Genomic DNA, 12,051 nt, shown 5'->3' on the forward strand with positions numbered 1-12,051 from the left:
TACGACATCTGTCGAACGGAGGTTTGGAGTTTGCATTACAAAATGCAGTTGACAACAGAAAACATTGATTTAAATTTTTTTTCTTGATGATTTATTTTGATTGTTTCATCATGTTTCAATCTTATCTGCTATGGAAAAATTAACTGCGACGAAAAATAATTTTTTATGATTTTTTTTAAAGCATCAACCCATAGTCAAAGGTACACAAATAGAAACATAAGGGGGGGGGGGTATGAATGTTATTTTCAAATGGCCTCGTGACAACAGTAAACGCTGACTTAAAATTATTTTTTTTGAAGAATCATATTTGGAAATCCTTCTAAAAGTTCACTTGCTATGGAACATTTTTATCACATTTAAGGTAAAAAAGATATATTAAAAATTATAACAGGGTATAAGTGTTTCCCGTATACATCAATGATAACTATTCATAAGATTTATCAATGACATAGCACGTGTACTGATTAATGTAACAAAAATAAATGTCCTTCATTCTTGTGTATGGCAAAACAGTTGCAGACCAAATCAAAAAAGAAGTTCAAGAGCATTTAAAAACAGGTGCACGAAGTGCTGGTAATACTTATCCTTCTAGAGTACCTTTGTCCGTTTTTTGAAGGGCCGGATTTACTTTGTTCATTTTTCTCCTTTTAAACTGTGTAGTGTTTCTATTTGTCTTGTTTTCTCTGAAAATTTAATAAAACATTAATATACATTATAAAAAAGCTTAAAAAATAAAAAATAAATGCTTTTTGAATAATAGTTAGTTCTTTGAATTGCATTTGTGCACACATAAAAGTCAACTATTTCTATAGAAATATTATATTTTACCGGCTTGAATTCAGATATTCAAATCAAAGCCGGCAAAAAAGCCACTGCCAATATACGTGTACAAGATCTTGTCAGAGTCATAGATAGAAAACAAGTGCTTGTGATCTATGGTACTCGAAGTTTTTGATAAGTTTAAGATGATCACTACGAATTCTGTTAAAAAAAATATATAAAAAGTCATTACTTAATGATAGATCATTATAGAAATCACAGGTGAACAAACCTGTAGCAGTCGATCGGGACTATGACCGGAGACATGATCCAATTTTAGAAATACCCAAGGGACATAACCGATAATCGTTGCCAAGCAGTTGTAGCAACAAAAGTTCTCGGGGGTAAAATTTGGTAAGGTGTTTAAACAATACGTCATAGTAGCTGATGCATTTGACATCAGTCTACAAAGTTGAACAAAAACGCACTCTCCTCTTTCAATTTGATTTTCTTTCCTGTCCATTTAGTTTTTCAATGTACACGACGAAAACAACTTTCAAACTTTCTTTTTTCATCCTGTGTCGTCAGATCATAATTCATGTGTGTCAATTTTTTCATTGATTGATAATAAAATATGTGTTTATTTGAAAAAATCCACCTATAATTATTGAATTCGTGAAATTTACACCAATACATACCCGTGAATAAACAATTGTTTATGTGGCATCCGTAGATAAATATTCTAAACTTTTTATGACAACAAAATTCAAATAATATGATATTGTTTTGAACAGAGACATATAATACATTATTATATTATATGTCTCTGTTTTGAAGCATTAAAAATTGTTGGAGATCAGAAATGGTATAGGCAAGTCTTTAAAAAAGCACTTGTTTTTTTATGATTATGGATTATATTATAACCATGTTAACAGTAACAAACTATATATGCATGTGTCTCTATATTTCAATAAAAACATTAGAGACGACTTTCCAGAACATTTCCTATGCCACAACCAGGCAATTAAATTTATTATGTTGCAGTAAAAATGGATTGTTTACTGACATCGTTTACAAAGATTTACCCTGGGTCAAGACTTAACTGGCATATAATTCAGTGTTCTCCCCAGGATTTTTGGATAGCGCTGTGGTAAGCGTGACTTTCGACAATTCTCAGTAACTTTGTCGCGGCGCGCGGTTGGTTTGTAATTGATTTGTTATGTGTTTTTCTTATATAATGCTATTGATGTTTTCTCTTGTAATGATGTCCTCATCATGCTCATGGAAGTTACCCCTTTGTTTGCTAATGTTATTGTCTGGATATATACATGATAGAAGAAAAGTCTTTTTGTCTCCATTGTAAATACATATAATCCTCATATCATCTGTCTATAAAACCCAAGGAGAAGTCTTTTCCATGGTGGGTCTATACCAGACTGCCTAGATGTGAAGATTTCTTATCACTAACAGGTGATGTTGCAGAACATGTAGGACCAACAATAAAGTCATTGTCAGCTTCTGTGAGAAAGTTTTCAATGACAAGATTGGTATTTTTTACATTTACTTTTATTAACATTTCTAGCAAAGTACAACTTTTCAATAAAAATGAGTATAGTATTTCAAAGAAAGAAATGAAATTGCCCTTTTAATAATATTCAAATCTTATCAAAGACTTGCTTAAAAAAAAGGCTAAAATATTCCAATTATGAATATGAAAGAAATCCTTTAAAAATATTTTAAAGAGATTTTTTTTATTTCAAAGGTGAATTACCAATCAAATACATTATGTATGCCAATTGAAACAACTACCACCTTTAAAGGTTTTGTTTGATAATTTTATAAACATTTGAATACATGCCACCAGATAAGTTTGTCAAGATTTGACAATACTTCTTTTAGGTCTTTCCCTCCCAAATTATCTCCCTTACTGGCTGACATAACTTCCTGTTTACACCTGTGTCTTTTTTTTAGCATTAAATACTATTCCTTATCCAAGCCATCCTCTGTTTACATTAAATTTAAAGCAATATTTAATTAAGATATATTGATGATTGGTTGACAAATATCGATATTTTATATATATTTACACAAAATTTTCGTTTTGTTTTATTCCCTTATCCATTTGAAAAAGAGCCATGTATGGTCAAGTAATCGTAAAATACGGGCTTATAATGAATCCCTTGATAACAGGGATGCTTCTTTCAAGCAATACTGGTTCGACAGTTCGGTTGTAAACGCAAAAAAAGTAATGATATAATCGTGGATGGTTCAAAAAATGGTCGAGACAACGTTGTCAGAGAAGGGGGTAAAACTTCCCTTATATAATTTAGAAATGAACTTTTCAGCACCCGAGACATGTATTATATGTCTCTGTTAGCACTGTCCATTCCTTTCATACGTTTCGGCATCTTTATAAAGCGAAAAAATGTAGCAGTGTTCTGTTAAGGGAGCTACCATTTGATTTTTATGGGGGGGCTAGGATGAAAAATTTTGTCCTGCATTTTTTTTAGCTGTAATCTCTGTCCTGCCTTTTTATTTTTCACTCTGTTTGGTCCTGCTTTTTTTTTTTTTAGTTTATCCTGACTTTTTTTTACCTAAATTGTCGTCCTGACTTTTTTTTTTGGCAATTGTCTCATCCTGCCTTTTTTTTTACTCAAAACTCCTGTCCTGCCTATTTTTTTCAAATTTCATCCTAGCCCCCCCATAAAAATCAAATGGTAGCTCCCTAACCTTGCGACGTTTAACTTGGCTTCGGGTGCGACTTTTTACCCCAATATACCCCAACATACCCCAATATACCCCAATATACCTCAAAAAACAGTTTCAACATTATATTATTGAATAAAAATATCATTTAAGGCATTTCTATGTTATTTTAACACCAATAATACTTTATTTTATAAATATATTTAATTCTAAATCACTTTTTTCATTGAAACTTGTTCCGTTCTTGTCAGCCGCTTACGATCACAAAATGACTTTTTACCCCAATATACCCCAATATCTTCCAATAAAACGTTTCAGTACAATATTAATGTTGTGGAATGATATTTTATTGCGGACCTATGATGTAGATGATATTTGTCGGCATCCCCCAATAGACTTATTACTTATCAATTATATCTAAATTATCGGGCACTCGTCTTATCAGCCGATAATTAATATACGATTTGACTGAACGTATAAACTCTCCAAACTGTGGCGTGAATATAGATGACTTCAAATTGAGTATTCTCTTGTACGCAGACGATATCGCATTGATAGCACCAGATGAGAACAGTTTACAAAGTATGCTAAACGTGGTGACAGATTGGTGTTCAGAGTGGAAATTGTGTATCAACATTAATAAGACTAAGATTGTTCATTTTCGACCACAATCCTGTAGTAAATCAAACTTTATATTCCAATGTTCTGATAAAGTAATCGATTATAGTGACAGTTACAAGTATCTTGGAGTTTGGTTTGATGAACATTTGATTTTTTTTTAAAACGCAAAAGAATTGTCAAAGGCTGCTAGTCGTGCGTTAGGAACGTTATTTGCAAAAGTAGTAGAGACGGGAGGTATGACGCATAAAGTATATACCAAACTATACTCCTCTACAGTAGAACCGATATTGATGTACGAAAGCGGTATTTGGGGCACAAAGGAGTTCAGTTGTATCACTGCCGTCCAAAATAGAGCTTGTAAATACTTTCTTTCTGTCGGAAAGCATACATCAAATAAATAGTTGGACTAAACAACGCATAAACTTTTGTCGACTTCTGTGCAGACTTTCACGTACTAATGAAACTAGAAAATCATATAAAATCTTCAAGTGGATTTCACGTCGAAACCAGATGCTCCGCAGGGCGCAGCTTTATACGACCGCAGAGGTTGAACCCTGAACGGTTGGGGCAAGTATGGACACAACATTCAAGCTGGATTCAGCTCTAAATTTGGATTGTGATTAAATAGTTGACACAGCATAGGTTTCTGACACAGAATGAATGTGGTCTAATGAACTTAAAATTTTTTTTTTTTGCCTTTGAGCAATTCACTATGCTGTTGAATATTAATCCTCTCAAAAAAATGTTTGAAGAAATTTTCTTTTTATTTATGAAATCTGAAATGAAAAAAATTGACCCCCCAATTTTTTTTTTCACATCCCCCTTTCCCTTATTTCAAAACTGATCTCAATTCAAATTTCTAATGAAGTTTGCAACAATAACTACTCATTTAAATACATCATAAAATACTAAAATGTAAAAAAAGTGCTTGTTATCACTGAATGGTAAAGATTGTTTTAATCTATCAGTTGGTAGTAAAAGTGAATATACATTGTATATTGTATAAAACAATGATTTAAGTTGATTCAACTACTATTCTGGACAAAGAAAGATAACTCCAATTGAAATCCAATTGGAATTTCTTGCTATTGCACAATATTGTGCAATTAGATATTTCTTGCTATTGTGCAATACTGTGCAATTGAAAATATTTGCTATTGCACAATACTGTGCAATTGAAGATTTCTTGCTATTGCACAATACTGTGCAATTGAAGATTTCTTGCTATTGCTGAATACTGTGCAATTGAAAATTTCTTGCTATTGCACAATACTTAATATAATAATTTTGGATCCTGATTTGGACCAACTTGAAAACTGGGCCCATATCTAAGTACATGTTTAGATTCAGCATATCAAAGAGGCCCAAGAATTCAATTTTTGTTAAAATCAAACTTAGTTTAATTTTGGACCCTTTGGACTTTAATATAGACCAATTTTAAAACGGGACCAAAAATTAAGAATCTACATACACAGTTAGATTTGGCATATCAAAGAACCCCAATTATTCAATTTTTCATGAAATCAAACAAAGTTTAATTTTGGACCCTTTGGGCCCTTTATTCCTAAACTGTTGGGACCAAAACTCCCAAAATCAATACCAACCTTCCTTTTATGGTCATAAACCTTGTGTTTAAATTTCATTGATTTCTATTTACTTAAACTAAAGTTATTGTGCGAAAACCAAGAATAATGCTTATTTGGGCCCTTTTTTTGGCCCCTAATTCCTAAACTGTTGGAACCAAAACTCCCAAAATCAATCCCAACCTTTCTTTTGTGGTCATAAACCTTGTGTCAAAATTTCATAGATTTCTATTAACTCAAACTAAAGTTATAGTGCGAAAACCAAGAAAATGCTTATTTGGACCCTTTGGGCCCCTATTTCCTAAAATGTTGGGATCAAAACTCCCAAAATCAATACCAACCTTCCTTTTATGGTCATAAACCTTGTGTTTAAATTTCATTGATTTCTATTTACTTAAACTAAAGTTATTGTGCGAAAACCAAGAATAATGCTTATTTGGGCCCTTTTTTTGGCCCCTAATTCCTAAACTGTTGGAACCAAAACTCCCAAAATCAATCCCAACCTTTCTTTTGTGGTCATAAACCTTGTGTCAAAATTTCATAGATTTCTATTAACTCAAACTAAAGTTATAGTGCGAAAACCAAGAAAATGCTTATTTGGGCCCTTTTTGGCCCCTATTTCCTAAAATGTTGGGATCAAAACTCCCAAAATCAATCCCAACCTTCCTTTTGTGGTCATAAACCTTGTGTTTAAATTTCATAGATTTCTATTCACTTTTACTAAAGTTAGAGTGCGAAAACTAAAAGTATTCGGACGACGACGACGACGACGCAGACGACGACGCCAACGTGATAGCAATATACGACGAAAATTTTTTCAAATTTTGCGGTCGTATAAAAAAGGAGTTGAAAAGACCATTAATCGGTTGTATATTAAAGATACGGTTAATGACTTATCTATATCAACAAAATGTGCCATGCGATTGGTTAGTGATAAACTTGTCGACCTTGACAATACAGAATGGTACACAGAACTTTTTAATGACAAATACAACACGCGAAATGGGAACAAACTTCGGACATTTCGTATGTACAAAAACTCTGTGAACACTGAAACATACGTTAAATTAAACATTTCTAGAATGGAGAGACGAACTATGGCCCTCTTCCGCTCAGGCTCTCTTCCTTTCGCAATTGAAGTAGGGAGATACTCCAGACCGCCTATTCCTACAGAGGAACGATTATGTGTATTGTGTGATGCTAGAGCAATTGAAGATGAAAAACATTTCCTACTGGAATGTCCGTTGTATAGTGACCTAAGATATGACTTATTTTACGAATGTTGTAAACACATTACGAATTTTGACAATCTGAACATTAATGACAAATTTTTAAGTACATGTATTATGAATGGCACTGAAATCTAGCATTATTTTTGTAAAAGTCTACACAAATTTTTTATCCGTAGAAAATTATTTTTATAATGATTCAACGTCTTTTTTTTTATGCCTAATTTAGACAAATTAAAGGGTTTTATTTATTTTATAAGTTTATATTCTATAAATAGTTAAATTTTTATTTTATTTATTAGACAATGTGATTCATGAACTGATATTCAATTATATATGGAAATCTTTGAGAATTTTTATCATTTTTGTGACATAAGTATATGTTTTATATAAAACTAATTATTAGAGTTTTAAGCTGAGGATTATTTATTTGGGGAAAAAAATGTATATTAGTTTTAATATTTTATTTTTACGCTATTTTAATTTGTAAATATGTATTTGGTATAACAGTGTCTCGTAAGTCAGTTTTTGGCTGGATATTGGTTGTTTTATTATGGATGTATATTGTGTATGAATTATTTCATTGCAATCAATATGTGACACTTTAATAAACAAATTATTTATTTATTTATTTTATACCTTACCTGTCGCGAACAAAAATATGGGTGTGTCTAAACACTGCTAAGGAGTCCTTAGTGCACTAAGGACTGATAACATGCCACTAAGAACTAGATGGAGAGCTGTTACATGCAATTTCTTTTCATATTACGGTAGAAATTGATATTTAATGCATAAATTTCAAATTTTATAGAAAAATAATAATAAATTAAGGAGATATTCAACATTATTTAGACACGTGCCTGTTTTTCTTTGATATGCCGAAAATCCATGAACCGTTTGACACGTGTCAAATTACATATTAATTGATTACACGGGAATCCTTTTGGTAAAGTTGGATACTAATAAATGAATTGTTGTTGAAATTTTATTAACAAAAAAATCTGAATGAAGAAGTATTTTCTCAAGTGTATATTTCTTGTAAATAATAAATTTGTCACCAGAGAAATATATCTAATGTCGGATTTTTATTTGATGTTCATATTAATAAGTGACTGAAATACAAATTTTTATAGATATTTAATTCACATTTATATAAATTTTTTTTAAAGTACGTGTTGAAGTTTAAAAATAACCGGCAGATGCTTGTTGCGTTTTCATTAAATTCATCTTGTTATTGGGCTGTGATAAGCCCGGTAGTACCGAAAAATTAATCTAATATTTCGTAGCGTTCTTTGTCTCTTGAACCAATTTTATTTATTAGGAAGTAGCAAAATATGTAATAAATGTTCTTCAAATACTGTCGAAGATGAGGCTCATTTTCTATTTGATTGCATAGAAATTGTATGTTAGCAAGTATTGCAAAATATAATTCTTATTTTAATCATATGAGCAGTCAAAACAAAATTATCTGGTTATTTACATATGTTGTGCTACGTTTCTGTACAGTTTTACCAAAAACAGCAAAAGCACTGTCATATCAAATACGGTTTATCTCCCTGACTGCATTAATATTAACATCATCGGCACTAATAATGTTTCAGACCAACGAACTAAGTAACTCATTTTGTTGTGATAGCAATTGAATAGTCTTGGTTTTTACTAGAGTCCCATTTAAGGTATTTGTGATCACTTGGCTAACTGTTGCACTTAATATTGTTATTTAGACCTATCTCGTATGATAAAGGAGCATGATCAGAAAATTCATTAAAGTCTATTACACCAAAGTTCTTGATAATATCATAATTTTCGGGACAACCCAGTAAGTAATCATTTACACTTTGACTTTTGACCCACTTTGACCCCTAGATGTACAAAAAGTATAAGATCCAAGAGAATCATTACCGAGACGACCAGTCCTGAATTGTAACATAGTTGTATTAACTTGCGTCCATATGCGTTTATTACTTTGTCCATCGAGCATCGATAGGAGATACATCGGGCTCAACGCAGTCGATATACTTTTCTAAATTATCAGTCTCAAGAATATCATTCAGCTCGCCAGTGCGGCTATTCATATCACCACAAACAATAACTGAACCTTTATATTTATTTAAAAGTATTTTCTATATCATCATGAAAATCATTATCATAAATACGATTAGAATTAGACTTTTCGTAAGGTACAAAAAACAGCAATACCTCCTTCTTCTCTTTGACCTATATATTTCTTTCCATTAACAGAAGTTACCATAGTGAAACCTTCAATATTTATCAAAATGTCTTTTTTTAACCATGTTTCACATAAAAATAACACATCATAACTATTTATTAAGTTCAAGAAATCATTCTCATCATAACAAGACTCTAAGCCATTAATGTTCCATGATACATATTTTAAAGTGTATGGATGTTCTCTGGGAAACCGCTAAGGTTTATATTCCTGGCCGCCAACATGGATTTTGTCCCTGACAAAGTAGGCTTTTACGTTTTGGTCTCTAAGTTCTTTCATGAGTGGTAATAGTTCTTTCCTGCAATTTTGAACATCTGTTGGTAACTGTTCTGATATTCCAAACGAAGAATTTTTCAATGTTTTAGCGTTTTTTTCGCACTAGTTCACGATGTACATATGAAGAGAATTTGGCTAATATTAGCCTGGTCTTCTCTCCTTTTCTACCAATACGATGGGCATCTGACAGCTGAATTTGATCTAAGTTTTCGAGCTTCATTGTAACTTTGCAAAAGTCAAGTACAATATCCGGACAATTTTCAACTTCAGTTTCTGGAATATTGTAAAATATCAAATTGTTCGACATTGATTTCATTTAGACGTCCAGAAAACTTTCTTTTAGTTTGTCATTTTCCTTCTTCATATCGGACAAAGAAGATCGAAATTCATGGCCAACATTTTTAACTTCCTTACTGTTAATAGTTTTTAAAGATTTAGAAATGTTATTGGCCTCTGTTTTAAGTTCCGTTAGATCACACTTGTGTTTGTCATAGTTATCGCTGATGTGCTGTGAACACCTTTCTACCTGTTCCATACGGTCATGGAGAGATTTAGAACCCTGTTCAAGACGAACAACTTTGGCATTAATTGAAGAAACAAGGCTATCAATTTGTTCAAGTTTATCAAGTTTCTCTTGTCCATGTGTTGAAATATTTCATCCACCAATGGTGGTCTCTGTTGTGATATTTGTGACTGTGTAAAAGGCGAAACATGTTGCATACTAGGTGGTGGGTACATTCCTGTTGTAGGACTAGAGCAGAAATATTACTGTGACAACGGGATATGATATCTTCAACTTTCTCCTCATTTTTAACGGAGCTTCAAAATCATTTTCCTGTGACAATTGTGTCATTCAGGTTGTTGATATCTTAATATAGCTATATATACCTTTGTAATAGCAAACATGCGAATTTGTATGGAAGATTTGATTTTAGAAAGAAAAATATATCAAAATCATTAAAAAAAATCGTATTTTTTTTTATAACACTGTTAATTCATCCCTCACCATATAGATCTCTCCTACTTATGATGTAGTCGTCATAGAGCACAGAAATATAAAGACTGACTGAGCAAACATGCGTCCTGATTTTTTTTCTTCTTCAGCCAACGATTAGTAAGAACTTTTGATGTTCGTAATTAAAAAAAGCAAAAACTTTGCCTTAGTAATTTCAAGATTTTATAGGGTATTATTCGCCATAAATACAAATTGTCATATTATAGCGATAGTTTTAACATTGCCAATTAGAGAGAGGTTTGGCTTGCCATAAAACCAGGTTCAACCCATCATTCCTAAATTGAGAAGATTCACAATATTACTACCATGGTTCATTGTAACTCCATTTACCAGTAAATTTCATTAACTTCTCTAACAAAAAAAAAAACAACACTTTCTCCCACATGGATTTTTTTTTAATTCAACGAGCTAAAAAAAATGCCATAGAGCAATTTCATTGATGATTGATATTGACCATTCGGTATATGTCCGTGGTCAAAGCTATACGTACATGTAGGACAAATTATTTTGTTGAATAAAATCAAATTCTAATAGATGTTGTTGAAGGACCACTACAGTTTTATCACTGAGTGAAAGATACATACATTTAGGACCACTACAGTATTATCACTGAGTGAAAGATAGATACATTTTATTAACATAAAAAGAAAACTTTAAACGTTAAACATATAAGGATTATTACTTAAAACAAAAATTTGAGAATTGGATTTGACAGATTGGGAGCTCTTTCTTGATTGAGAAAAAATATCTGAGATTTTTTTTTCAAAATTTGAGAAAAATTTTCGAGTTTCATTTTAAAAATATACATCATATCTAACTCTAAAGAAAAGTCAAACACAAATATGTATTTTCCATCTCCACATGTTAAGGGGGAAAAAAAGAAATTGCAGAAAATTACCGTTATATTTTTAGGTTCGTTCGTTCTGGTTTTTAGTGAAACCTTCGTCAATACCTGAATAAAGAACGGTTTTTAATGCCTATAAATGCACAAAAATGTAAACAGCTGAGTTAAATTTTAATATTTCTACATGTTATATCATTCCTTTTTATCGAAATTGTATTAAAACTGTTTATTCGAGTATATTTGGGTATATTGGGGTAAAAAGTCATTTTGTGATCGTAAGCGGCTGACAAGAACGGAACAAGTTTCAATGAAAAACGTGATTTAAAATTAAATATTTTCATAAAATAAAGTATTAATAGTGTTAAAATAACATAGAATTGCCTTAAATGATATTATTATTCGATAATATTATGTTGAAACTCTTATTTTAGGTGTATTGGGGTATATTGGGGTATGTTGGGGTATATTGGGGTAAAAAGTCACACCGCTTGGCTTCACCCAAGCTGGACATCGAGAAAGTGAATTTCTCCAATCTAGTATCAGCTTGGGGTTTGTTTTTCTAATCATATCCTCTTAATTGTTTTCAAAGGGTAAAATTCATTACTGTAGAATTGCTGATTAAACAGGTATTAGTTCGATTGGGTGATAATTAATACTTCAAAGACAGCTCATTGAAGCCAATTTGATCGTTGTTAAAATCAGTGTTTGTTCAAAGTTCGTTAAACAAGTTTGTGAATGTCGTTGGGAAATGCGGTCAATTTATTTCTTCTCATTTCATTCATATATGC

At 31.6% G+C, this 12,051-nt stretch overlaps 1 protein-coding gene across 5 annotated transcripts in view; it reads left to right on the top strand.

Annotated features, from left to right (window-relative positions):
• The first annotated feature begins 1,109 nt into the window (after window positions 1-1,109).
• Window positions 1,110-12,051, top strand: part of LOC143082649 (uncharacterized) — a 43,769-nt gene continuing 32,827 nt past the window's right edge. For all 5 annotated transcript variants that reach the window (XM_076258450.1, XM_076258456.1, XM_076258472.1 and 2 more), the window contains exon 1: window positions 1,110-1,173. The gene's annotated coding sequence lies outside the window, so the exon portion shown is untranslated. The remainder of the gene's footprint in view (window positions 1,174-12,051) is intronic.

This window comes from Mytilus galloprovincialis, chromosome 1 (assembly GCF_965363235.1).
Source record: "Mytilus galloprovincialis chromosome 1, xbMytGall1.hap1.1, whole genome shotgun sequence".
NCBI lineage: Eukaryota > Metazoa > Mollusca > Bivalvia > Mytilida > Mytilidae > Mytilus > Mytilus galloprovincialis.